A 27,628-nucleotide genomic window follows, 5' to 3' on the forward strand; every position below is an offset into this window, starting at 1 on the left:
GTGACTCGGCCGTCGTCAGGCCTCCGAGATCCCGAGCGGCGTCTGCTTCCCGGCAGCCCCGGACCTCATCGACTCCGGATCCGGCTCCAGTGCCCCCTTCTCAGGCTGCCTCCCGGAGAAGGACGTCGAAGAGGAAACCGCCTCCCCGTCAGCAGCCGTCGCGGAAGCAGAAGCGGCCCTGACGGAGAGACCCCAGGGAGATTGAGAGTACCATCGGGCCCGATTCCAGCCATCACATCGCTGGATCGGAGAGGGACGGTTCCTGCCCCGTCCTTCCATCAGCTGGTCCCCCCCGGGGGGCCAGCGCCCACTTCCTCACGAAAGGAGCTTCCTCTCTCTCTGGGTATTCACAGCCGTTCCCACCCTCTGGTCGACGGTGGACGGCAACTCGACGTTGCGTCATGGCGAAGCGCAATGTCGAGTATAAACACTGGCCTTCAGCACTCTCAGACAGACAGTGCGTCGAGCCAGACAATCGCCAGGCAGGAAAAACAGCAGAGCCGATCTCCTCCCCGGGGGCTCGCCCTCGGCAAGGAATCCGTACTGCTAGCCATCGAACCACCCTCCGGGGGGACGATGAAGCAGATCAAACCTCTAGTCCCCCTGTCCAGTTCCTGGGGCTGGTCTCAGCTTCCCAGACTGTCAGGTGGCTGAGGAAGACGATCCGTCTCGGCTACGCGATTCAGTTCGCAACGTCCGCCCAAGTTCCGGGGCTCCTTTTTACCTCAGTCAGAGGCAGGGATGCCCCCGTCTTCGGGCGGAGGTCGCCTCCCTTCTGGTGAAGGGAGCGATCGAGCCCGTCCCACCGGCCGAGATGTTCAGCGGGTTCTACAGCCCGTACTTCATTGTCCCCAAGAAAGGCGGGGGTTGCGCCCTATCTTGGATCTGCGTGTTCTGAACAGGCACCTACACAAGCTGCCTTTCAGGATGGTCACGCAAAGCGCATCCTGGCGTCGTCAGGCGTCAGGATGGTTCATGGCAATCGACCTGAAGGAGCGTACTTTCATGTCTCGATCCTCCCTCGACACCGGCCGTTCCTGCGGTTCGCGTTCGAGGGACGGCATATCAGTACAGGGTCCTCCCCTTCGGTCTGTCCCTGTCTCCACGTGTCTTTACGAAGGTCGTGGAGGCCGCCCTTCTTCCCCTCAGGAAGAAGGTGTGCGGGTACTCAACTATCTCGACGACTGGCTGTCTGGCTCACTCGCGAGATCTGTGTGTACACACAGGGACCTGGTGCTCCGGCACCTAGATCGGTTGGGGCTACAGGTCAACTGGGAAAAGAGCAGCTCTCCCCCGCGCAGAGATCTCTTTCTCGGTATGGAACTCGACTCTGTCTCCATGACAGCACGACTGACTACAGAGCGTGCCCGGTCAGTGTTACGCTGCCTGAAGTTTCAGGCAGCCGGCGGTCTCCCTGAAACAATTTCAGAGGCTCCTGGGGACATGGCATCCTCGGCGGGGGTGGTCCCCCTCGGGTGATGCACATGCGACCGCTCCAACACTGGCTACAGAGTCGGGTTCCTTGGAGAGCGTGGCACACCGGCAGCTGGCCGCCCACCCCAGCGGTCGGGGGAGGATGCTTAGGCTCCTCAGACCAAAGGTGAATGAATGAGCACGCCGGCTTCCCTCTTATACCCGGACATCCGGGGAGGAGCCCGGCATGCAAATTTCATTCGCCAATTTTCATTGGCCTTTTCAATATACTCAGAAGATGATAGGTTCTCAAGACAACCCCATTCTGTCGGTTCGACACAACGTCTCGTTCCCTCCATCAGGGAACCGAGGTTACATCCGTAACCGAGACGTTCACTATTAAAATGAATTTGTTGTTTGTCACTGTTCAGTAGTATTTCTGTGAAAAAGCGGACTGTTGGAAAAATGTCTGTTAGATTTTTTTTAATATATGGGCTACCACATTTCTTTCCTTATTTTTTGCCTTAACATTTTCCAAAACATTTCTTTTTCCCCAAAATTGTCATCTGTGTTTAAAATATATATTTATATGATTTATTACTTACAAAAATAGTTATAAAAGGTGTTAAGTTCCTTTGTCATCTTTTGTTTTTCATTAAGATCCATCATTTTGCTGAAAAGCCTTTTTTTAGACAGGTTCTGTTGTGACAATTTAACATTCATGTGCAATAGCGGGGCAAGTTGTCACATTATATGCCCTGTTCTGTCCCAAAAGTGAAATAAATGGCCCCTTTAGCTACCTTGATATTTCTGAACTTTATTAGCTTACCACAGCATAGCACAAGTACAGTGTAATTTTAAATAAACATTGCCCTCCGTTCCAGGAGTACAGCAGGTACAGCAGCCCGTGACTGATCTCAGACCTCTGCCTAATGTCAGTAAATGAAGTCAGTTGTATTTGAAGGCATGAGCTCATTTTTCCATTCATGCTGCACAGAGGGCCAGTGTAAAAGACACCTCCACTCAGAGTGAGTGAGAGAACCTCATCTACTCCACTTTGGATCATTAGATGAGAACACCATCATGTTTTCTCACCTTCCCGAAACCTCACTCTACAGCTACACTCACTCACACACACACACACAGGCGGACAAATATACAAGCACAAACTAGCATGCATATTTTATCTTTATTTGATTGCATTCGATCAGATGCAGGTAAGCCCTTTCCTGTGCTTTTTAACAATAATCTGATTGTAATCGAGGGGTGCATATCGAACCGGGTTGCACACAACATCAAAACTGTCTCCATCTCCCTCCCTACAAACCTCCACCTTATCCATCCCGCTATGACATCAGCCCTTGTCTCGGTTACACATCCTCCCCAGTGTCCCGATGCTGAGATAACGCAGGAAAGTCACTGATTAGCTGGGAATCTCGTTACAAGGAGCGAGCGCTTCTCTCTGTGCACATTTTCAAAGAATGGTATCGGATGCTAAACCTAACTGTGACCCCCGCAGAGTGAGGATCTAAATTCATTCTCATTTAAACAAAGTAAACGCCATCCAACTTTGATCTCTGTGATGTTCAAAGGTGATGATTCAGTTGAGTTATAGCATTGGGCATATGACGCCCGCCCCATTTTGTCATAACATATCTCACATTGCATCTGCTACATTCTTTTTGAGTGGAAGAGGATCGTAGATCACAGTCTTACATCAAATCTGAATAGCATAGGATACATGCACTTTCTGTATGGTGCCTCTATAGATGTTTGTGTCAAAAATGTTTGTAGTGTGTGAATGGGTGGGGCTGACTTACCGCATGAGTATTTGGCTATTCAGTTACACTTGCTCTTGCATAATCACTGGAGATTCAAAACAAGTCACTTAGCCATTTGTTATTTAAGCCCAGCGGAGAACTTGTTTGTTTAGAGCATCATAGTTCGTGGGAGAATACTTGAGGTGGAGATTCATTTCACCTTCAGGTATTGCTACTGTAAATGGCGGCCTTGTTTTCTGGCACACACAAATATCACATTGTAAAACCAGTATATACAAAAAACGTCAGAAGGTCTGGAAGAAATTACCTCATGTTTTTGAAGACCTTTCATTTAACACAACTATTTTCTTTTGGCAAATATGTAATGCCAGGTGATTTCTATTATTGTTTTAAATATTAGACATTACTCCGCATACCAGGGGCAAAGTACCAAGGTTAATCTCAGCTTTGTTATCCTCTATCCCCTGAACAGAATAGCCGGGCACATCGTCTTTCATTGTGGCTATCATGTCTCATTCAGTCCCATGCAATCTGGGCCCTGGAAGCGTCTCCTGTTACCCATAACCGAGAATCCATGTGCCATGGTGAAAGTCAATACAACCGGCGTAACGCACAAAGGTGGCAAAACACGCCTGCGTCATTGGGCAAATATCAGAGCAAACAAACAGTTATGTGCCCATATCGTCATCACTCCAGGTTCAATCTATCTCCATATGTAAAGTAGGAACAGATGGGTCATTCAGCAAAAGTGCTTGATAAGGTTTTATTGCTGTATCTCTCAGCAACAGAGGCCTATTAAATAAATCCAAAGGGCTCTGGTAAACATTCTCTAAGCTCAGGTGGTTTTTGGAAAAGCGCCTGACTTCCGCTATATAAATCTGAGCTGTAACTGTTATGTGTTTATAAAAGCAATAGAAACACACGTTTCTGAAACAGATAAAAGTGCTTCATTTAATTACGTAATTATATCAATACAACATTCTGCTGAGAAATGCGTATTATATTTTAAACTAGACTTCACATGCTTTGTCCAGAGTTTTAAAAGCAGTATATGTGGGTACGCTAAGCGCCTGGTTTAATGTTGTTGGGAGTGATGCCACCTTGTGGTCATTGCTGGAAATTTCTGTTCCTGGTGAATTGAGGAAATTCACAAATTAGGCCTGAATGTCTGGCAATCATTTTTGCAAGGATTGTTTTATCGTATTATAGCTATAGCGGCTGCTTTTATTTATTTAGCTGCACAAAAACAGAATGTTTTAAAGTTTAGTTCGGTGTTACCTGTCCTGACACTTTTATGTCCCAGTGGCTGTTTTTAATTAAAACAAATAATTTTCTTCTTCCTTATGAACAGTTATATTAACGGCATGCTATTGTGTTGAAAACTGTTTAATATGCTTTCATTATTTATTTCATGTATTTTTATACTTTGTCTGTATTGTTGCACAACACTCTGATTGGTTGAGAACAAATAAAATGACTACTTTTTTGTGATTATTTATGACTAGACGTGGGTGAAACTACAACCCATACAACAGGAAATCACGTACAAGTCTAAACAATTACATAAAGTACATACTTTGTCTAGAAAGCTGTGTATATATTATGTAAACACACACTTTTATTCTCGATGCGATTTATCAGGATTAATTTTTCTGTTTTTGTTTTGTTTTTTAGGGTTTCTTGGAAAGGTATTACTTTAATATTACTGTTTTGATCTGTTTGCTATTTGCACTGCCACTATTTGCACATAGACTTAAATTGTGCCGAGCACTAAATTGGCAACTGTGCCAGTTCACCAAACTTCTGAATTTAACTGTGACGGGTCACTAAATTGGGATACATAATTGTGACATGTTAAATCAACTTGCATATAACATACTCACCTAAAACTGCATATGGTGTTCTAAGGCCGTGATTTGCGCCTGCTGTTTTTCAGTTTTCTTCAGCTTTGATACAAAGACAACTGGTGAAGATGCTTCTTATACTCCTGCATGTCTTCTTTCCTCGTCTTTGACGAACACATTAGGTTCATGACTTATTGATTCATCCTCAACCAGTCTTAAAGCTTCTGACGGACAGCGTGGTGTTGTCAGTCAGATCTTCAGTGTCTGCCGTTAGAATAAAAGTTCCATTGGCAATGCTGCGGTGGAACTTCAGCAGTAGATCCCGCATGATTCTTCTGGCCTCCAGCGTTGTATCATAGTCTGTTGGAAACACCCCTTGTGTCTCAAGCGCTATGAAAACATTGTTAAAAACCTCCAGCTTAAAGTTTTCAATCGTGGAAGCGTTCATTGCAATTAGAGAGATTCATCAAGGTTTTCAGTCTCTGTGCCGCATGTGGTTGAATGTGACCATGGCGAAGACCCTGACAATTAATCCTCAAGCAGTCTTAAAAGGTCTGATATGACAATCTCTCAGAGGACACTGATAATTTGCTGTCAGTGTCTTTATTGTCCTTGTTGGTGTCTAATGGTTTTGGGACAGTTGAGGAAGCTTGATCACTTCTCTTACTCCTCCAAAATCGTCTGAAAAAGCCCTTGACTGCTTTTGACATATTTCCTTGTCTTATGTGATAAGGAGACCTCGGTTCATCATGAGGTTCGGGACTTTCTTCAAGCTGCCTTAAAAGGTCTGATATAACAGACTGCATGGCGTCATCATCTGCAGTCAAAACCAGAGTTCCGGTGGAAATTGTGCTCTGGATCCTCAGTAATACCTTTCGGGTGATGGTTCTGGCATTTTGATGCGTTGCTTCCACGTTCATGTCATCTAGGCCTCCATCTTCATTGTCTGATGGGAGCATTTCATTTGAGTCTAGAATGCAGACCACTTTGTAGAAAACTTCCACCCTGAAGTTTTCAATCGGGGAAGCACTCATTATGATGTGATACGTTGATAGATCTCTCAGTAGTTTGCTCTCAATGGTGACAATGCTTGGGTCCATGACCATCTCAATCTCAATGTCTTTAAAAAGACAGTTTTGCATCTGGAAAAAAATAAGCTTTTAATTAAAGACAAATACTTTATTATTATTATTATTATTATTTAAAAACCACACTGCGGGAAAGATGTGTTAGCCTATTTAACGTAAAATAAAAACATAGGTCTAGTTCTAATAGCTGATGTCGATTTCACCAGTAGGTGGCAGTCATGTATTTTTACCAGCAAAGGGCTCTAGCCGTTAGCTACACCAATGAATAGAATAGAATAGAATAGAATAGAATAGAATAGAATAGAATAGAATAGAATGAGCTTTATACGAGGAATTTGTTATAGTGACAGAAGCTCCACAGTGCAACAGAAAGACAGCAACAGGACAGAACACAGATGATAAAAAACAAATAAATAAAATAAAAAATAAAATAATAATAATAATATACAATAATATAGAAATAGGCAATGTACAAAACAGCAAAATCACAATATACAATATAGACAATTATGTATGTACAGGTCTGATATGTGCAAATTTGGTGAATAAATAATGTAAAATAGAGTTGTGTGTTCCACGTTTAATGTCAAGTGTTCATAAGATGGATTGTCATATATAGACTATTAAACCAAGCAGTATTTTAAACAGTGTGTTTTTAGTAAGTTTATTTTTTAAGAGCACGGGTCTATAGAAACACCAAATTACACATGTTTATGGTGTGCACGATTATGAATACATAATAGGTACAAAGTTTTGTAAATGTGAGTCTTAACCTCTAGAGGGCAGAACAAGCATGACCTTTCAAGTCTCCATGTGCATGAATATGGAAGTAAAATAGAGACAAATGTGTTTGAAGCAAAAAGACGTGCTGAATAGCACTAACTGAAAAAAGATGCATTGTATTAACAGTGCTCGCATTTTAAGGTTCTGCAATTCAACATGGTTGCATATTTAAGATGTGAATTTTTCAAATGGAAACATTTCACACACAGTTTCACCGTTTAAAAACGAAATAATCAAAATTCACCTTTTAAATTTCATTAAAAAAATTCAACTTGTTATAAAATACAAGCTTTAATATTCGACAGACAATTTTCAGTCCATATAATTTCGGTTTAAAAATTCGCTTCCACAAATTCAGTGGTTCAAATTCGACTTGAAATTCAAAGTTTCACATCCGGGAATCCCAGGAGAAGCAACAGAGCGCCGATTCCGCCAATGCATGATCTCTACCTGCTGCCTGACCGCTTCACCAGCAGGTGGTACAAGTCGGTTCTGACGAAGACCAAAGCAAGAAATGCAGATACTTTTTATATGTTTGCAGCACAGTCCACTCATCCGCTCGATTAAGTGAATTTATTTGACCTCATAGACCGTAGGCTTCAAACACATTTGTCTCTATTTTACTTCCATACCATGAAGGATATATGAAGGAAATAGCAAACATCTCCATCTCTAATAAAAAGGTAAGGATATGACTTTTCGTGTTTTGTGCATGTGGTGCTGGTGAGCCCAGTCTGATGGGGTCAAAGATAGTACACCAATATTCCTCGACTCGGGGAGCGTGAGAAGCCCACAGGGTCAGCAGGTAATAATGCAACCGCCTTGAATCAGACCTGCATTTCAGCAGTGCTCATTTTCTTTTCTGTTGATGAGGAGACAGGAGAACATCTGGAAGTGTAGAATAACACCCGTTTGGCCGGGTGCTTGCAGTAGATGACAGATTCTGTGTTTTTCCCTGGTCTGTTTGCGGAACATTCCTGTATTCATATATCAGAATTAAGAATGAGTTTGTCCTGTTGTCAAGTTTCTTGCATGCATGTTGACGAAAGGACAATTGTGAGCTAGAATCCAACAACAGTCTAAAAAAGTGAGGAGTGTTCACCTTGCTTACACTTGTCCTTTCAAAACGAGCATTGTTTCTTTTTTTCTCAGAAGGGCAGATTCATCATATTCTGTCAGTGCTTGTGTTTTTCTGTCTTGGTTGTTGTCACAGGCGCAGATGTGGCCTGTTAGCTTTTCTTTACCTCAGATCTAGATGTTGTCTCACTGCCATCCAAATTAATTCACGCCTTTTTAGCAAGACTGATATTAAAACTAAAAAAACTAAGATTCAAATTATTTTAAAATATTTAATAGCTCACACTGTTTGGGAACATTCTAAAAAAGTCTTACTTTCTAGATCATATTTAATTCCCAAAGAACACACAATCTGATAAAATAAAATCTGGGCGGAGTAAATGAAAAATATATAAAGCTAATGATATAAATGTATGAATAAATCAGATTGGATAGCGTAATACACAGTCATTTCAGGTACACATTTTTTAATAAACAGTTTCAGTTCTGTTTGCCCAGACATTAAATACATACATTTATACTTTTTTGATATAAATGGAAGACAAATGCATATTGGTTATTAAATTAATTGCAATTTTAGTATTCGAAATACTTTATTTTATCATTTTACAAGTTACACTTGTTTTATTGTCTGGTGACATATAGCCTAGAGATATTACAAAAATCTATGTTGCAACCCTGTCCTCTACATGATGTGCAGAGGAACTCGGCATACAGTCTATAAACACCATAGAAGAAGAACATACACTGTAAAAATGATGTACCATTACTTTAACTAAAAATAATTTAACCAATTTCAACTTCAAGTTATACGAAATGCAACTGGAATTTTGAAGTCAGTTTAATGCAATGTAAACTCAGGTGACTTGTAAAGCCAGCTTGAAATGGTGGCCCAGCAGCATAATATTTATGTATATGTTTGTGTCCATTTGTATTTCCTAATAATTCATAGTTCTAAAAATTTTTGCATGTCATCAAATTCCTAAAATAGTTCCTATGATATATTTGAGGCCTCACAAATCTGTCCAGAATGACTCTGCCGCAAGTGTTCAGACGTGCCCCCCTGTTATGAATACAGACCCCCACTCTGCCCTGCTCCGGCCAACCTGGAGCGTCAGCACCCCAGCTGGGTCCTGGCTGTTTATCTCTTCCGAAGCACCCGTGATTAATGAGGCCCTGAACACATCCTCTTTCCCTTGAACCAGCTGAATAAACAGGCCTCGTTATTCCAGCCTGGCCCGGCTTGGGAGCTCAGCTACAGGTTGCCAAAATCCCTGGTTGTCCCGCACAACTCCCCAAGACCCCCTGCCTCTCTCCTGGGAGAATGCTCTCACGCATGGGGGACAGCAGAGGGAGATGAGGGGCAGAGCAGGACATGCCTTGAAATAGAGGAAAATACGGAAACAGTGTTAGAAGTGAAATAGCATGATTGTGTGTTTCGTTTTGTTACATCATTTTTCATAATTAGCCATTTCCTCCGAGCGTTTCACTGGTACTTTTTAAAATTATTCAATTGTCAGCACTGGATGCCAATGTTTGAGCGTTCAGTTCGTACCCCTTTTATTTGGCACTCAGTTAGAAGACTGATTACTACATTTCCCCGTCCCGACATACGGGTGAAGCAGATCGATATCAGAGAGCAAAACCACTGCCTTTTCCACTTGATTCAACCACAAACCGTGTTCCAGCTGGAACTGTGGCATTGTTTTCACTCTGTTATTTTATTATTAGTACGGCCTTTGTGTGGAAGGAAAGATTGTTTTTTTTCTTAACTTCGACATTCTTATTTTTCTCTCTCCTCTTTATTAAGAACAATGAGAAAGTCAAGGGAATTATTCTGGTTTTCCAGGTGACTCAGAATCACGTCCACTTGTTCGGTTGTCGAGTCCATGTGGACTTAGTTTATTTGTTTAGCGAGGACTAAGGTGCTAAACGTTTGTTTCTCATACATCGCTATGGTGTCAAATGTTGTGCTCTCCGCTTGGCAGGGGGCTTTCCGCAGCGACAGTACAAGCCATGTTTATCTGGTTCTACAGCAGAGTTTATGTGTTTCTTGCCTACACATAAAGACCATTTGTCCGTGAGCATTTCCTGCTCTGTCTGTTTATTTTTCTGTTTGTAGTGTCTAATCTCACACCTCCCAAACTGGAGCTGATAAATGACTAATGACGGGTCTTTTACAAACCTCCATCACACAAATGTGTAGAGGACCGATCGCAAAGCCATTACAAGTGGCCAATTGCACTCAATATTAAGAGCAGTCTGGACTCAAAACAAACAAAAGTTTGGCTGACAAAGTTTGTATGTAATGAACAAATGTCGAGAGAGGTACTCCATTCAGAAATGATAGGCCAGCATGTCACATTTCACACTATGCAACCTTTATTGGCTGGATATAATAATGTCTAAGACAAGCAGTATAAATAAACAATTGATTGATTTGTTTCAGTGTTGTCAAATCGATTTATCGTAAATAATCTATTCCAAAATGAATGTTTGTGTTTATAAAATATATGTGTGTGCGAATGCATAGATAAAGCTGCAGAAAATTTTAAGAAAGCATTCCAGATGTTCATTTAATCAGCATTTCTAGATGTAGTGTGGCCATTCCAGTCCAGTGTCTGTAGAATTCAACAAAATCAAACCTCAGGAGTCATCCAACAGCAATGTGAAAGACTGACAGCATGACAAGACGCATGAAAACTGTGATAAATCATGGTTATCACATAAAACAAATAATTTTGAACTTTTCCTAAATAAATGTACAAATGTTATTGTTGTATTGCTTAAAAGTGAGTCTAAAAAAATACAGAGCATCTTTTCTGTTATTTTGACCTGTTTCTCCAGTTTTCATTTTCTGCAAATAAATGCAAATACAAACAATATTTTTATTTGAAATTTGGGAGAAATATTGCTAGTAGTTCACAGAATGAAACAAAAATAATCATTTTACCTAAACGCATATATATAAATAGTAAATTCAGAAAATAATTTGGAAATAGTTTTTTTGGGGGCTGTATGTATATATAACAAATATTTAAGTAAATATGTATGCATATATGTTTAAATATTATTTACATTATGGATAACTGTAAATACATATATTTCTTAAACATATATATATGTATGTTTGTACATTTATATATACACATCACACACAGGTATATAAATACAAACATTTATTGTATTTCTTTTATACTACATTTATACTATAACCTAACCCTAAAGGAAGGTTTTGCTCCGATTTATCAGGTTTTGCTCACATCTGAATACAAATACCCAGGGTTTTTCCTGGCTCAAAATGAGGCGGAGGTGGTGCCATCCTGATCTTGTACACACACACACACACACACACACACACGTATGTTTTATTATCTCCGTGGGGACAGTCCATAGGCGTAATGAGTTGTATACTGTACAAACTGTATATTTTATCCCCTACCCCTAACCCATCCCCTAAACCTGAAGATCGTAGAAAACTATTTGCATTTTTAGATTTTCAAAAATTATCGTTCTGTACAATTTATAATCTTTTGTGCCTGTGGGGACCTCAATTTTGGTCCCCACAGTGACACGGGCCCCCATGAGTGGGTGTGCATTCAGGTTTAGGCAGGGCCGTAGCTAGTGGGGTGAAAGGTGGTGACAATTCTAGGGGCCCCCACTGCCCAGGGGCCTCACAAAATCCAACAGTTATACTATAAAGCCACCTGTTTTGTAAATAATTTTAATACATGAATTGCATACATGAGATTTTAATGAAATCCACATTCTAACTATATAAAGACGTAAACACATGAACATCTCCGAGCTGCTCTCAGAGTTTACTTCACACGCATTTCACTGTTTCCTTTGAGAAAAGCTATACTCGCACTGAAACTCAAAGGTCTTTGCAGTGGCCCGCCAAAATAAAAGTCTGGTTAATTTGAACAAATTATGACCCACACATAAAAAAGCACAGTAGTAGACTTGTAGCATAATCTGTATAAGTTACTATTAGTTTATTGTCATAGTGAGGGTATAGTATAGTATAAGAACAACATTATACTATATACAACAGTATTCTAGAAAACATCTAGAAGAATTAAAATATAAAAAAATTGACTTGCAGAGAACAAAAATTAATTTAAACAGGGCTCTGCATGGTTAATTTTGTGGGGCTTTTGTATATGTAGATACATTTATTGGCTTTATTTAATTATATATTATGCAATACCATATTATTTTCATCAAACATTAAGACTTTATAAACATTTAAGTGGTCTATTATTTATTTACATGACTGTATTCTTCTCAATTCTTTAATGTTAACTTCAGTTATTTGATAACAGACTGATTGATAAGACTATTATACAGTACCGCTGGTCATTTTTACATCTGTTTTATGTATTGTATGTATTATGATTTAATAATGTATTGTGTTTGTTAAAAGTCTTCATGCATTTATTTAAGACAATGTTTCATAAGTTTCTATAACATTTTTAAACATTTAACTTTTAAAATAGGGTTTAAAACAACAATACTATATTCTGTTAGATGTAAATAGACTACGTCAAAGTGATATGATATAAAACTTGACATAAAATGTCCCTCTATTAGTTGGAAGGCGGTGGGGGCCCACATCAATATTTTTTCAGGGGGCCCAGAATTCTCTTGCTACAGCCCTGGGTTTAGGTCCCCACTAACATATAAAAACCAAGTCTACACACACACACACACACACACATAGGCCTACCGTACCTTTAAGTGGCTTAACCAAAGTGACTTTGACATATTTAAAGTTCTAATAAAATTAGATGAAAATGACAATTATTAAGTTATATAAAACATTACTTTTATTCAACCAAATACATTTTTTTAATCAAATAAAGCTTTTTATCATTTTCAACTAACTTTTCAGCCCACTATAGCCTACTGAATTAACCAGTCTCACTAATGACTAAAATGAGCAAAGCTCATTCACATCTTGCATTCTCTGTGGATCACTTTAAATGATTCAATGATCTCTACGGCTGAGAATCGATTCCAAGGCATTGAGAATCGAGAGAATTTACTCCTCTTTGAGAGCCTTCATAAACACAAGCCCTGCCCCTTAGCTGATGTCAATGGTCAACTAAATCACATTAGTTTCTCTTCTAAAACAGTACAGACTTCAGAAAAAAATGATGGATGAAGTCTAGATCTGTGGAATGACATAAAATATTCTGCATCCATAAAAGCAAAAGCTTTGTTTGCACACACAATTCAGATATAATTACACGTATCCACACATTTAACAAATCATATAAGCACGTTTGCTTTTCAGACGGACTGTAAAAGAAGACGGACCGTCTTCTCTTACTCTCTACCGATGAGCTCAGTATGTGCGTGAAGAGAATTAACGTTACATATGTAAAGCACAGTCTCACAACATACTTACTTGTGTTTAAAGCTGTTATGGATAGAACTTTTTCAACACCTGTCTGCACTACTTGCATTTTAACAGTAATATTAATATGCACAGTTCTTACACATTTTTAATACAATTAACTGATTATCAATCTGTCTATCTATAATCCTCAAGTATTTTTGTGTACAACAACTTAAGTTATGAGAGACAGGTTGCATTAACATGGGTTTTGTACAAGTAAACAACACATGAAACAAAGCTTTCAATTTTCTTCAGTACAGCATTTTATTTTCATGTATTTTTATGTATTCATGTGGGGCTATATGCTTTTGATAAAAGTAAACAATTAAAAGGAATACAACAGCTTTGTGATTTTGCGATGCGTTTTCTCAGTTAAATTTCGGCAATAACAGGCCCATCCACACTTTCCATTGTGAAGAATGATTATGCAAATGGAATGTTCTTTTTGTAATAGAAACATGCTTGACTGTAAACTGCTGCAAATTATTATTTTGTCTGTATTCTGCCTATTGGTTGATGTCTCTCACGTAGATACGTTGCTCCAATATGCATTCTATTGTAGTATTATAAACAACCTGAGAGAATCTTTTCTGTGGTGTTTTTATGTGCTAAGTATGTTTTAACATGGACGTTAACCAAATATTATCCGACCACGCTCTCGTTTAACTTTCACTTTCTCCTCATCTGTTCTTTTCTTTCCTTGTCCATAAAACTACACCATTTTTACACGTCTCTTCATTTTCCGTTTGGATAAATAAGTAATTTAATTTGAGTAATTAATTGGTTTAGGGCTTATTTGTGTTTTGTAATTATTCTTTTATGAAAGGTGATTAGAAAGTTGAATTGCGCCAAAGTGTATCCGTTAAAACCACCTGATTAAAACGATCCTGTGAATAATTGTCATGTATTTTGTTATATCTGTGAGTTAGAAAAAAACATTTAAGCAATATATAATATTGTAAAGGGCAAATATACATATAAAACACAAACGTAATTAAACTGCTGAAAATAAACTCAATATTAATGCTTTGTATTTAAATTCTATGAATTGAAACTATGCACAATATAAAACACGGTCAATTTAAGAACAAAGCAAGGTCAATGTTAATGTTACATTAGCTTTATAATAATTAACATGCATGTTTAATTGTACATGAAAGTCGGCTGAGACTGTTTTACGGGCTGTGCACGTGGTATTCTGTCCCGTGGGCTCATGGGATATAGAGCATCTCAAGTATCCGTCGCCAAGTACTTCTAAATCTGGGCGTAACCAGTAAGCCATTCGGGAATTTCTCGCCCACTCTTTTATGAATACTGACGATTTGGACATAGGCCTACTACTCTGTTCAAGTACTGTTTTCTTCTACTACATAGTAGGTAAATAGGCGTATTCGGACGCAACATTAGTAAACGCACATCCAAATCTCGCGAGAAATAGTCCACCACCAGGGTATTCCTGCAATGTGTGCTCATACTGGCGAACTCACTGTCAGGGCTGGGAAGGTTACTTTTAAAATGTATTTCACTACAGATTACAAAATACATGCTTTAAAAAGTAATTTGTAACGTATTTCGTTAGATTACACAAATTCTGTAACTTAATCTAAATACTTTAGAATACTTTGGAATACCGATAAGGTACGTAACACAAAGGGATCACCAAACAGAGGACTTGGTTTTCCTCTGCATTTTATTTTAAACAACATTAGTTTTCCACAATATATCTTAAAGCAAAAAAGCACGCAATCTTAGAAAAAAGAAAAGGAAAAATGCTTATGCTGAAAAAGGCAGCACAATGCATTAAGAGCTGGGGTGTGTAAACTTTTTGAATTGGAGGCAAAATGTACTTATTTTGTCTTCTGGGAAACATGTGGTTGTATACATGCTTAATGTGAAGGGCAGAAGTAAATGAAAATATAAAATATTATCTATGAACAAAATAAAAAATCTTTACACATCATCCTGTTTAAACATTTTCACCCCCTTCTCTGAATGCATTGTGTTTCATGGAAACTTGTTTCCATCACTAAATAAAAAAATAAAATTTCGCTTTTTCAGAATTGCGAGATTTAAACTCGCAGTTGCAAGTTATGAAATCAGAATTGCATGAAAAACTCACAATTGCGAGATCTCGCAATTTTGACATTTGTATAGTAAGTTTATTTCGTGCAATTCTGACTTTGTAACTTTATAACAATTCAGAGTTTTTTTCTCAAACTCGCAATTCTGAGAAAAAAGTCAGTGTTTTTTCTCTCATTGGACTGACAGATACAATTATTAGTGTATATAAGAAAATAAATCAGATTTGTGAGTTATAAACTCGTAATTGTGAGAAAAAGTCAGAACTGTGAGATAAAAGAACTCTGAGATAAAAAGACGCAATTACCCAAACAAATTACTTAAACAAGGGACTCGCAAAACATCAAAACAGTCGTTGATCATTCAGGTAACCACAGACATTAAAGATTCAAGGGTATGTCAATTATTTTATGTGGCAATTTGTATAAATTGGCTTAAATTGTGTAATGGAGTTTATGAAGAACAGTACTAAATAAAATTAATATGCAATTTGTATGAACCCAGATCCCTCTTATTTAGTTAAAATTATTCCAATTTTGCATATTCCAATTTTTCCAATTATTCCAATTTTGCGAGGGGCATGAAAATGAGCAGAACTGTAGTTTGGGATGCTTTTGCAGAATGTCAGAGAATCACCGATTGCTGTTTACATTAATTGCCCGTTACAGTTAATATAAAGTTTAAATTAAATAAATGCCATTGAAATTCCAAGTAATCACTTTGGTAATCTAAAATACTTTTCGGATGTAACTGTAATTTGATTACCACCATTTAAAAAGTAACTATAATGAAATACAGTTACTCAAATTTTGTATTTTAAATACGTAACTAAGTTACATGTATTTCGTTACTCCTCAGCCCTGCTCGCTGTGTATAGTATACGTTAGGGCTGAAACGATTCCTCGAGTAACTCGAGTAATTCGAATACAAAAAATCATCGAGGCAATTTTTGTTGCCTCGAAGCCTTGTTTAATCCAGTACACACGGAGTACTGCGTTTCCCCACGGACCATTATTACTAACGCACAGCCCGCTAAACTCTATTCATGTTACAGGGCGCTCAAGTCTCATGAGACATGCATTTTAGTCTGTTCACACGCTCACACATATTTCTCATGCTGATAAATAAGTGATAGTTTATTGAAATGGTGAACTGCTATTTTACCTAGTTTTAGACTATTTTGCGAGTGAAACTTATTTTCCGGCTGCATTGAGTCCATAAAGCTAGATTCAGACTAACGTTAGTGGATGCCGAATCATGCTATTTACAAATGCCATCTGGCTGTTCTGCGTGTCTGAGTGAATGAACTGCACTTTATGAGGACATGAACACATTAACTTCATCTCCAGAGCTGCTCTGAGAGTTTATTTCAGAACATTTTACTGAGTAAAGCTAACACACTAAAAAATAAGCATCTTCTGAAATTAAAGTCCGGTTAACTCTGTGTTTTTATGTGGACAAATATATTACTATTTAATAGTAAAAAATAAACTAAAACTAATTTAGATAAACTAAATGCATCATGCATAAGCTGAAGTTAGTTGTTTACCTTTGAAATTATTCTTTCTATTTTTATTAATGTTTCTTATTTATACATTTGTATTAGGCCTATAATGCATTTGAATGTAATATGGCAATGTAATGTACTAAATGGGTTTAGTTTTCACAGATATTAATTTATACAATTTCAGCAATAAATATGTAAATTTTTCTAAAAACAAATTAGTTGTTCATTTTAAGAGACCTGTCTTATTTTCTCTTGTATGTGTTGCTCTTTAATAAAGAAAAAGTACTTATTATCCGAATACCCGATTAATCGATGGAAAATCAGTAGAATACTCGATTACTAAAATAATCGATAGCTGCAGCCTTAGTATACGTTGAGTCAACGATCCAACTGCACAGCTAAAGACATTACAATGATGTACAATGATGTTAATTTAAGAAATTTAAAGAAATTAAACGTACTTGGATGCAAAACAAACGGCCGCGAAACACAGCCAGGTCTTGTTCTGCAACTCTTTTTAGCGCAGCAGTGTGCTGATAATGAAACAGCGCCTCTACTGTGGCGTAATGCCGCAACTGTAGTTACAAATGACAGTATGTTAAATGCACGCAGCATTTCTTGTGAAGACACCCGACATAGTTTTGGCAAGAGTCTCAGGCAGCACGACATTTGACAATTTCTCAACCCAAAAAATAGACCCTCCCACACACATATATATTTATATTTCCTTATATACATTTGAGTTTTTTGCTCTGAACGATCTACAGTATGCTATATCTGCTGGATTCTGTTTACTTGTCAACAGCCCATTTCAATCCCAATGCTGAATGACAGACTGGGAAAGCTATACAGAGAGTAATATTCCAGAATATCAATGGTCCTGTTGGATAGTGATGAGGCCAGACTGAGTCTGGATTGAGAACCTTAGCCTGGGCCTGTGTGGCGAGACAGAGGGGGAATGTGTGGAGGTGTGGGCTGAGGAATAGGGAGCAAGGGTGATTACTGTTGACAGGCAGTGCAGGCATCATCTCAGCCATACAAGCTTCCCTTTCCTCATAAGCAGACCCTCTCTGAGGGACTGAGACCAGGCTGAAAAACATCTGGAGTGCGGTGATGTACACGTTTCAAAGAGCGTGATATTGCTTTGACAATATTCAACGCTTTCCAACGTCTGGGGACGATTCTTGGTGTGCAGAAACAAAAGAACGGGAAACAATATGATATAACCATCAAAATCATATAATTTGTGAGAATGTGGTATTATTTGCGTATCAAATTGTCCTAAATTGGCAAACTGAATTTTGTGGAGATCCAACACTATCTCACAGGAATATGTAAGTGTCTAATTCGTATAAAGTTGTACGATATCATTCATGCATTTTAGTATGATTTGCTTTTGCAACAGTGACATTTGATTTAGGGGTGGGGTTAGGGGAGGGGCGTCAGTATTGCTTTTTTCTAATAATCATACATTTTTGTACGATTCACAACATACGAATTCATACAAATTAGCCACCTCGTAAAATAGTTATGAATTCCCGTGAGATCAGGTTGGGAGAACATGATTAAAGGGATACTTCAACAAAAAAAGAAAATTCTGTCATCATTTACTCACCTTCGAGTTGTTCCAAATCTGTATAAATTTCTTTGATCTGATGAACACAGAGAAAGATACTTGGAAGAATGCTTATAACCAGACAGATTTTGCCCCTCATTGACTACTATAGTAGGAAAAAATACAGTGGTAGTCAAAAGTGCCCCAGAACTGTTTGCAATCCTACATTCTTCAAATGTCTTCTTTTGTGTTTAAAGTAATTTTCCTACTATGGGAGTCAGAATTTTCATTTTTGGGTGAAGTGTCCCTTTAAGGTCGTGTATTAATACATAAGTGTGATAGAAAAGATGGGAAACACTATAGTTGTTTTTAGAGCTTGCGTGGAAACGTAAGTATTTGAATAAAACAATTCATAACTATTTTACAAAGTGGCAGATTTTTATTAAATTGTACTATATCAATCATACGTTTAGTCAGTGTTGGGCAAGTTACTCTGAAAAAGTAATTAATTACTAATTACTAATTACATATTCAATAGTGTAATTAGATTATTGTACAAATTACTCTCTCCAAAAAGTATTTAATTACTTATTACTTATTACTACTGTCAACCTTGCTTAGTTAAAGCCACAATATGGAATATTTGGACCGCTTGATGGCGCACTTTCGAAACAACAACAACAGAAGGCGAAACTAAATGACGTTATGTAGGAGAGTGGAATTATGGGACATGTCGTTTTCACCATCCAGAAGCATATGGAGATCACCCATCATGTTCATTTTATGTCATCGTAATGAATTTGTCACGATTGTGGTGCAGAGAAGAACCCAAGCGCAGGCAGGCAGTGAAGGGGTTAACAGAAAATATTTATTTTAACAAAACAGAACAAAAAACACCCACAATGGGGGAAAACGAAACTAAGAATAATAACTAAAACAAGAGACTTCCCACGAGGGGGCAAAATGAAAACAAGACACATAAACCAAACTAAAGGACACGACCAAACGTCTTAAATCATAAAACACAAAACTCACGAAACACGAACAGGGCAAGGACCAGGAACATGGGTGAGAGCACAAACATAATCCACACAGTACAATCCACGAGCACAAGACAAAGAAACAAGAGGGTATTTAAAGGGAAGACAAACGAGGGATAACGACACGGGGCAGGTGTGGGTAATCAAACACTTAGGGAAAGATAACGAGGAAACAAGAGGAATGGGGCCAATGACAAGACACTGGAGAGAACGTATATTACTGTCAAATGGACAATAATATGTTTCTCTCCACACATAACCAAAGACTTTGTCATGGCTCTGCTACAGGACCAAGAAAAACATGACTAAGGAAGCAGAGCCATGACAGAAGCCCCCCCTTTAATGAGCACCTCCAGGTGCTCACCAAGGGGTAGACGGACAAGACAAGGCAGACCGAGACAAAGACAAAAACCAGACAAACATGGTGAACATGACAAGGGGTAGACAGGACAACAAGACTACAGGACTGGGGTGGGATAACAAAACAACAAACATGGGAGGGGGGGTGGGGCAAAACAAGAGTTCACGGGGGAAAACCAAAAGGGTTGGGGGGAAAGTCCCAGTCCCCGGCTGCGCTCGAGGGCGCGGAGTCCTGGGGGACTTAGGAGAAGTCCGGGGGGAACAGTCCTTTGCCCTGGGAGTCTCCCAGGGACCGGCTGGAAGGCCGGCTGGAAAGGGCTTGACGCCGGCTGGAAGGCCGGCTGGACAGGGCTTGACGCCGGCTGGAAGGCCGGCTGGACAGGGCTTGACGCCGGCTGGAAGGCCGGCTGGACAGGGCTTGACGCCGGCTGGAAGGCCGGCTGGACAGGGCTGACGCCGGCTGGAAGGCCGGCTGGACAGGGCTGACGCCGGCTGGAAGCCGGCTGGACAGGGCTGACGCCGCTGGAAGGCCGGCTGGACAGGCTTGACGCCGGCTGGAAGGCCGGCTGGGACGCCGGCTGGATCACCGGCTGGACGCCGGCTGGATCCGGATGGACGCCGGCTGGATCACCGGACTGGACGCCGGCTGGACGTTGGCTGCACCGGACTGGACGCCGGCTGGATCACCGGACTGGACGCCGGCTGGACACCGGACTGGACGCCGGCTGGACCACCGGACTGGACGCCGGCTGGATCACCGGACTGGACGCCGGCTGGATCACCGGACTGGACGCCGGCTGGATCACCGGCCTGGACACATGACTGGACAAAAGACTGACAAGACTGGACACAGACTGACACAGGACTGGACGCCGGCTGCACCGGGCTGGACTGCCGGCTGCACAGACGGACTACAGGATCGCGCACCGGACTGGACGCCGGCCACACCGGACTGGACGCCGGCCGCACCACCGGACTGGACGCCGGCGCACCACCGGACTGGACGCCGGCCGCACCGGACTGGATGCGCGCACCGGACTGGATGCGGCTGCACCGGACTAGCCGACTGCACCGGACTGGATGCCGGCTGCACCGGACTGGACGCAACTTGGCAGTCCTCACTGGTGGCTGGGTAGGGTTCAGCATCTCCCCTCCTCCTTCTTCTTCTTCGTGCCCGGCCCACAGGACGTGTGGCCGAGCTGGAGAGAAGCGATAGGGAGAGCCCGTTAGCTCCGTACCGGAGGAGTCGGACGGGGAGTCCCACGACTCCCTTCGTCTACGCCGGCCTCGGATGCTGATGGGTGGAAGAGGAGCTGCTGGGGGAGAGGCGGACGGTGCGGCCATGCCGATGACCCCGATCTGCATGACGCAACCTCGGGATCTGCGGGCAGGGGAGATGGATAGAGGGTGGGCTGAGACCCTGGACTCCGGGCGGTTCATGGCATATCTCACCGTGCACTCGAAGATCCAGTGGTCTCAGCATCCTCATCTCCGCCCGCGACAGAGGGTCCCTGAGGCCACCGTTGAACAGGACCGCGAGTTCCGCCTCCCCAAAAACCACCTGCTCTGTATAAACTGCCTCCTCTGCAGCCTTTAGGAAGCGGTCGACATAGATCATGAATATGTGCATCTCCCTGACAGTGGCTGCAGAGGAGGTGAGTCTGGAGGGATCTACTGGGTGGACATACTGCCTGCTGGGTTCAGTTCGGGCTCGTGGATTCTGTCAGGACATTTGTGCGTGCAGAGAGAAGAACCCAAGCGCAGGCAGGCAGTGAAGGGGTTAACAGAAAATATTTATTACAAAACAACAAACAAACACCCACATGGGGGAAAACGAAACTAAGAATAATAACTAAAACAAGAGACTTCCCACGAGGGGGCAAAATGAAAACAAGACACATAAAACAAACTAAAGACACGACCAAACGTCTTAAATCATAAAACACAAAACTCACGAAACACGAACAGGGCAAGGACCAGGAACATGGTGAGAGCACAAACATAATCCACACGATACATAAGAACACAGTACAATCCACGAGCACAAGACAAAGAAACAAGAGGGTATTTAAAGGGAAGACAAACGAGGGATAACGACACGGGGCAGGTGTGGGTAATCAAACACTTAGGGAAAGATAACGAGGAAACAAGAGGAATGGGGCCAATGACAAGACACTGGAGAGAACGTATATTACTGTCAAATGGACAATAATATGTTTCTCTCCACACATAACCAAAGACTTTGTCATGGCTCTGCTACAGGACCAAGAAAAACATGACTAAGGAAGCAGAGCCATGACAGAATTAGCTTGCAAGAAACGTGGAATGTAATGCTACGTTAGCCCCGCGACTGATATTGGACTTTGTCAATTGATTTGTAAATGCTACACAGTTTTACGTGTTTAAAACAGTCATACAGTCGTAGTTTAAAAAGTAACTTGGAACGAACCCACAGCTTTTACAAGTAACGTTATTGGTTACATATTTTTTGCGACATATACTGTATTTCATAGGGTAACTGCATTCATAACTATTCAAATAATCTGTGCATGAGTATTTCGTGTACAATAAAAAAAGTGCTTACCTGTCTATTAAAACACATGCGAGAGCAGAGTCTCTGTCGAGTCCAAGTTGGTCGCGAAGCTCTCTCCATTTAGAAAATGCTTTTATTAATATTAAAGAGGATATTAATCCTTGTTTTATTTCTTCGTTTGTCCATAAGCCTGCTTGCCTCATTTGGCCTACGTTTACACTTTTTTGGGTTTCCTATACTCGCCAAAGAGTAATCGTGATCCATAATAACAGAACAACAGATGCTGCGTCCCAGATGCTGTATAACCACTTTCTACAACCGGAAACTGAGGTTAGTGTGGAGCACCGGATATTAAGTCACTGATGCGACAAATACAGGGGAGACAAGGGACGGGCCATTATTTTAAATAGGAATTTCTCTGGATTTGCACATTCTTGGGAACATTTGGGATAATGTAAGTACACAACTGCATGAAATATATCACACTGTGCAAGTGATTTTTGGATATTTCATAACAAAATTCTTCCATATTGTGGCTTTAAGTGATGCAAGGATAGACATGAAACGGCTCTTTTAATTCATTCAAATAAATAATATAAAACTACATAAAGTAGTATTATTAACTGAATAAAGTATAACAAATGTGGGAATTATACATTGAAGTACAGATTTTAAAGTTAGACTTTGAATTTTGATGTCAATTCCAATATTGCACGCACACATACATATTAGTAACTGTAATTAAATTACAGAAAAAATAAGAGTAATCCCTTACTTTACTTTTTCAAGGGAAAAGTAATTAAATTACAGTAACTAGTTACACCCAACACTGCGTTTAGTACACTTTGCTTTCGTGCCAATGATTTTAGGTTTAGGGGAGGGGCTTCAGTATTGCTTTTTCTAATAATCATACAATTTTGTACAATTCACATTATACAAATTCATACGAATCGATTGTGATGAAATCTTATTGCAGAGGATGTAAACACAACAGCCTACTTCGATCAGACGGCTTTGTGTTGTTTTCAGGTGGGCTGTTAAAGAATGCGACACACACGTTTTCCGGAAAACCTGTAGAATTGAACCAATCAGATGATGACTTCGAACTTGCTGAAGTGTTTCCAGAAAAGTGCGCCTTATGCATAAGACATTGAGCCAACAATCCGTGGGCGTGACATCTGTGGCTGAGACTATGTATGGAGACATGTGTGAATAGAACTCAAAGAAGGAAACCGCCATAGATGTTTTTGGAGCTTGTGTGTACATTTGAATAAATGAATATCAGAGTTCAAGGCCAGTTTGGATTTTTCTCAAGTTCTTGTATGAGCAGTTTTTGCATTCCATGGAACTTGGAGATCAATGTTTAGGTTCAAAAAGCCCAACGAAGAAATAAGTTCATAGGCAATGGTGGACTACAGGACGCAGGCGCATAGTGCTTCTTTACAATTTGATATCGGCAACTACTGTCCTGGCTAGGGCTGTCACGATTATGAAATATGGCTGACGATTAATTGTCTAATAAATCGTTGCGATTATGACGATTAATTGTCTGTTTTAGGGCTTTGGCGATTAATTGTCTGTTTTAGAGCTTTGACATTTAATTCTCATACATTTTTGATTCAGCTTTGAAACGACCATATTGTTCTGAATATAAGACTTGTTTCTTGGAAATACATCAGAAAAAATTGGGTCATCATATATTTAAGGTTTAGGCTTTTACCTGTCAATAATACAACCGCCAAATACTTGATAATTAAGTAAATTGATCAGGGGGTGAATTGAAGCCACCATTAAAATACTATCAGTGTTCGAAAAGCTTCTAGTCTGTTTTTTTCTCACTTGCAAGACCACAATAAAAATGTACTTCTATGTTAATAAAATTGTGGTACTGGTTTTCACACTGAGATTAGTTTAAATAATATTAAATTGCAGGTTATTTTTATGGTATATGCTTTAGTATTTTTTAGAGTGATTGTGTTGTGGTGGTACATTTTACAAGTATTACCATGCTTTAGTTACAATATATACAATAAAATATGCAATATGCAGATGCACTACAGCTCCCCCTAGTGTCTTCTATAGAGATGTGCAATAATTGCGATGATCTGAAACCATCGCGATGAGGTCAAACAATCGCGATGAGACGATTATTTAATAATCGTGACAGCCCTAGTCCTGGCATTTACAATAAAGTGCTCTTACTTATTTTAGTGAATTTGTGTGAATGTGGATTGTTTTGACAGCGTTTGTCATGTATACGTAAAGCTTTTCAAAAATTAATTCCATTGTAGTAATCCATTTATTACTACATTGTTGTCATGTTAACACACCCCAAGTATGTGAGTTTTGGCACTATGTACATCTGTGCAGTAAGTGTGTATGTAAAGGGGTGGAGGTGGACAGGTCATTGCCTGCTTGTCGCCGGTAGGTATTCTCCTGAGGCTCCACACTCATCTGTGGAAAAGCGTTTGACGCTCTTCCTCGCTAGATACGGAGTCGTGCAGCGGCCGTAGTGGAGCCAACCCCAAGAACACAAACAGAGGTGCTGCGTGAGCCACAAATCCTTGCTTCCTCTGAAACTTCCACCCTGCTTTTTTCCTGTCCAAATTCCACAGCCATTAAACTTTTCCTGGCAGCCAGTCAGAAAACAACAGAGCAAACCTCACCCAGAACCCCCCCCCAACCCCCTCAGCTCCACACCAGCACTCTGGATTTCGGAGATCGGTAGTCAAGCTCCCTAAATAAAAGTCTGACTTCATAGTTGTTTTTGCCGTGGATCAGGTTTCCGCCGAAGTGTCTACCGGCCTTCAAAAGGGGCAAAATGAGGTGTTGGTTAAAGCGTGGCTCCTTTTCGGTGTATTTAGTCTCCGCTGTGTCTGACTGCATCTTAAGAGAGAAGTTATGTTAAACGTGACTAGATTAGCACAGGGTTAATATTCTGTATATTAACGTAATGTAAAAAATCATCTTGCCCACATTCGCTTACTGATTGGGTAGTCTGTATCATTGCATTTGCTTCCCTGATTCGTAAAGCCCCCGTCATCTGATCCATTACGCTACCTGAAGGCGACCATGACCAGCCTCGCAAGGACCGTGTAAACAACAGGGCTTGTTTAACTTCAAGCTGCGCTGCGTACACGGATCGACACGGTGACATTACAGCAACGCGAGAGAGAATCGAAAGTCGTATGTTTTTTAAATAGCTCACTCAGTACTGCGATGTCATCTGTCGATTGATCTGTGTGGTGCCAGATGAAATCAAACAAGCCTAATAACATTGATTACCTCATTTAACGTTATCCATGCGAAGACGTCCTTCCTTTTCCTCGCCATCATGTTCATTTTGACTAACTGTCATCAACAACCAACATTTGAATGCCCATACAACCGTTTACATTTGTTTGCGCATGCCCAGCGTGTCTGAATGGTCATGTGACATGTGTTTTCAGTAGTGTAGTGTAAACGCAGGTTTTTTCTAAAACGCATGTGGAAACTGCAGTATAAACGTACGACAACGGGCTAATGTAAACACCACCTCAGTTCAACAGCTTGCACACAGACGCCGTGCTAGTTTCAGATATTCGAAATGATCAATTCTTCGTGTATTCGCTTTTACATATGCATTTGATGTTTGATGCCATTGTCTGTGTCTTATCTCTTCTCTTTACCTCTCCAGAGGAATCCCAGGAGATTTCCAAGACTAGGCCAGCTGCTGTGAGATGTAAAAGGCAGGGCGAAAATGATTGAGAGTAGAGAGTCTCCATGTGAGTCAAGGGTCAGATCTTTAACCGCTAAATGAGAACAATCTGGAGCTGTCTGAGAACTGTGAGTTAAACCAAAGAATCCTTCAAAAAGATGAAGATGTGCTATAATATAGACAGTAAGGTATGAAAGAAACAAAAATCAGGCCTTATTTGAGTTTTGAGGTTTTATTAAGATTAGTGATGCTGGGATGAGATGGACCACATTATAACAACTTTGGTGTGTGTTTTAGTATAGTTAATAGCCTGGCATGAGTTGCCTCCACTGCTTAGATTTCCTCTATTTAATTTCACAGTATTAATGCTGTAACTGTAAGGGTAGATTTCATGTCTTTAATGTGTATGGATGTAGAGAAATAAAAGCAGGTGACAGGGGAGAGTAGTTCTGATGGTGTGGTGGATGGAGACAAGTGCATGTTGGATTTTGTTCCCCTCCAAAGCTGATTTTCGGCAGTGTTATGGAAATCAAAGGGCAGTTTTCAGAGTATCAAAAGGACTTTTTGTGTGTCACAGATTAAGACGGGAATCCACCAGTACTTTATGTCCAGCTGTTATGTGCCTTGCTGTTTAAACAAGACACACCACATTCTAAATTGTATTTTGTGATGTTCGGTGATAGAAACAAATAACATTTTTCGATTTTGTTTTTAATTTTGAAGCAATTTATGTATTCTCAATACGCATAATTAAAACAAAAATTAATTTAAATAACAGCTTGATTACTTATAGACACCAGATTTTTTGTTAATGTCTTGAAATTATTACCATATTAATAATAAAAAATGATTAACATTTTCTTACATTTAAGAACTGAAATTGTTAAAAAAGTCTATTTTTAGTGATGTAAACATACTTGAATGTACTCGTTCAGTTGTGGCCAAAAGTGATTTTCAAAAGTGAAAACTGATCTTTGCATTTTATTCAGATATAATATTAAATATGTATTAAACACTTTACATGCGTCTTGCATAGTTGAGTTTGGAGTGTAAACTTGAACTCAGCTAAAGAAACCTGGCAAAAAATGAAAACACGTGCAAAACAAAGAGTTAAGACCAAGGCGAATGGCTACAAAATATTACACGAGAGGATCACCAAATATAAATAACTTTTTGTTTCTCTGTGCATTTTTTTGTATATTTGGATAAAACCCACATCCCTTGATAAGCCGATTTTGTCAAAAAAAATAATTTTGTCAAATTAATAGTTTGTCGTTTTTTACATTGTGTACCATTCGAGAGGGTATTAAAAGCAAATATTGTACAAATATGCACCCCTGGACATCACTTTAGACCCCTTTATATATCCATGGAGTATGCTGCTAACCAACATGTATTTTCAGTGTCCCAGTAGGCTTGCATCGTGTTTCTCATGTACACACACACAATCCACAGCGCGATTCA

This window comes from Triplophysa rosa, linkage group LG18 (assembly GCF_024868665.1).
Source record: "Triplophysa rosa linkage group LG18, Trosa_1v2, whole genome shotgun sequence".
Taxonomy (NCBI): domain Eukaryota; kingdom Metazoa; phylum Chordata; class Actinopteri; order Cypriniformes; family Nemacheilidae; genus Triplophysa; species Triplophysa rosa.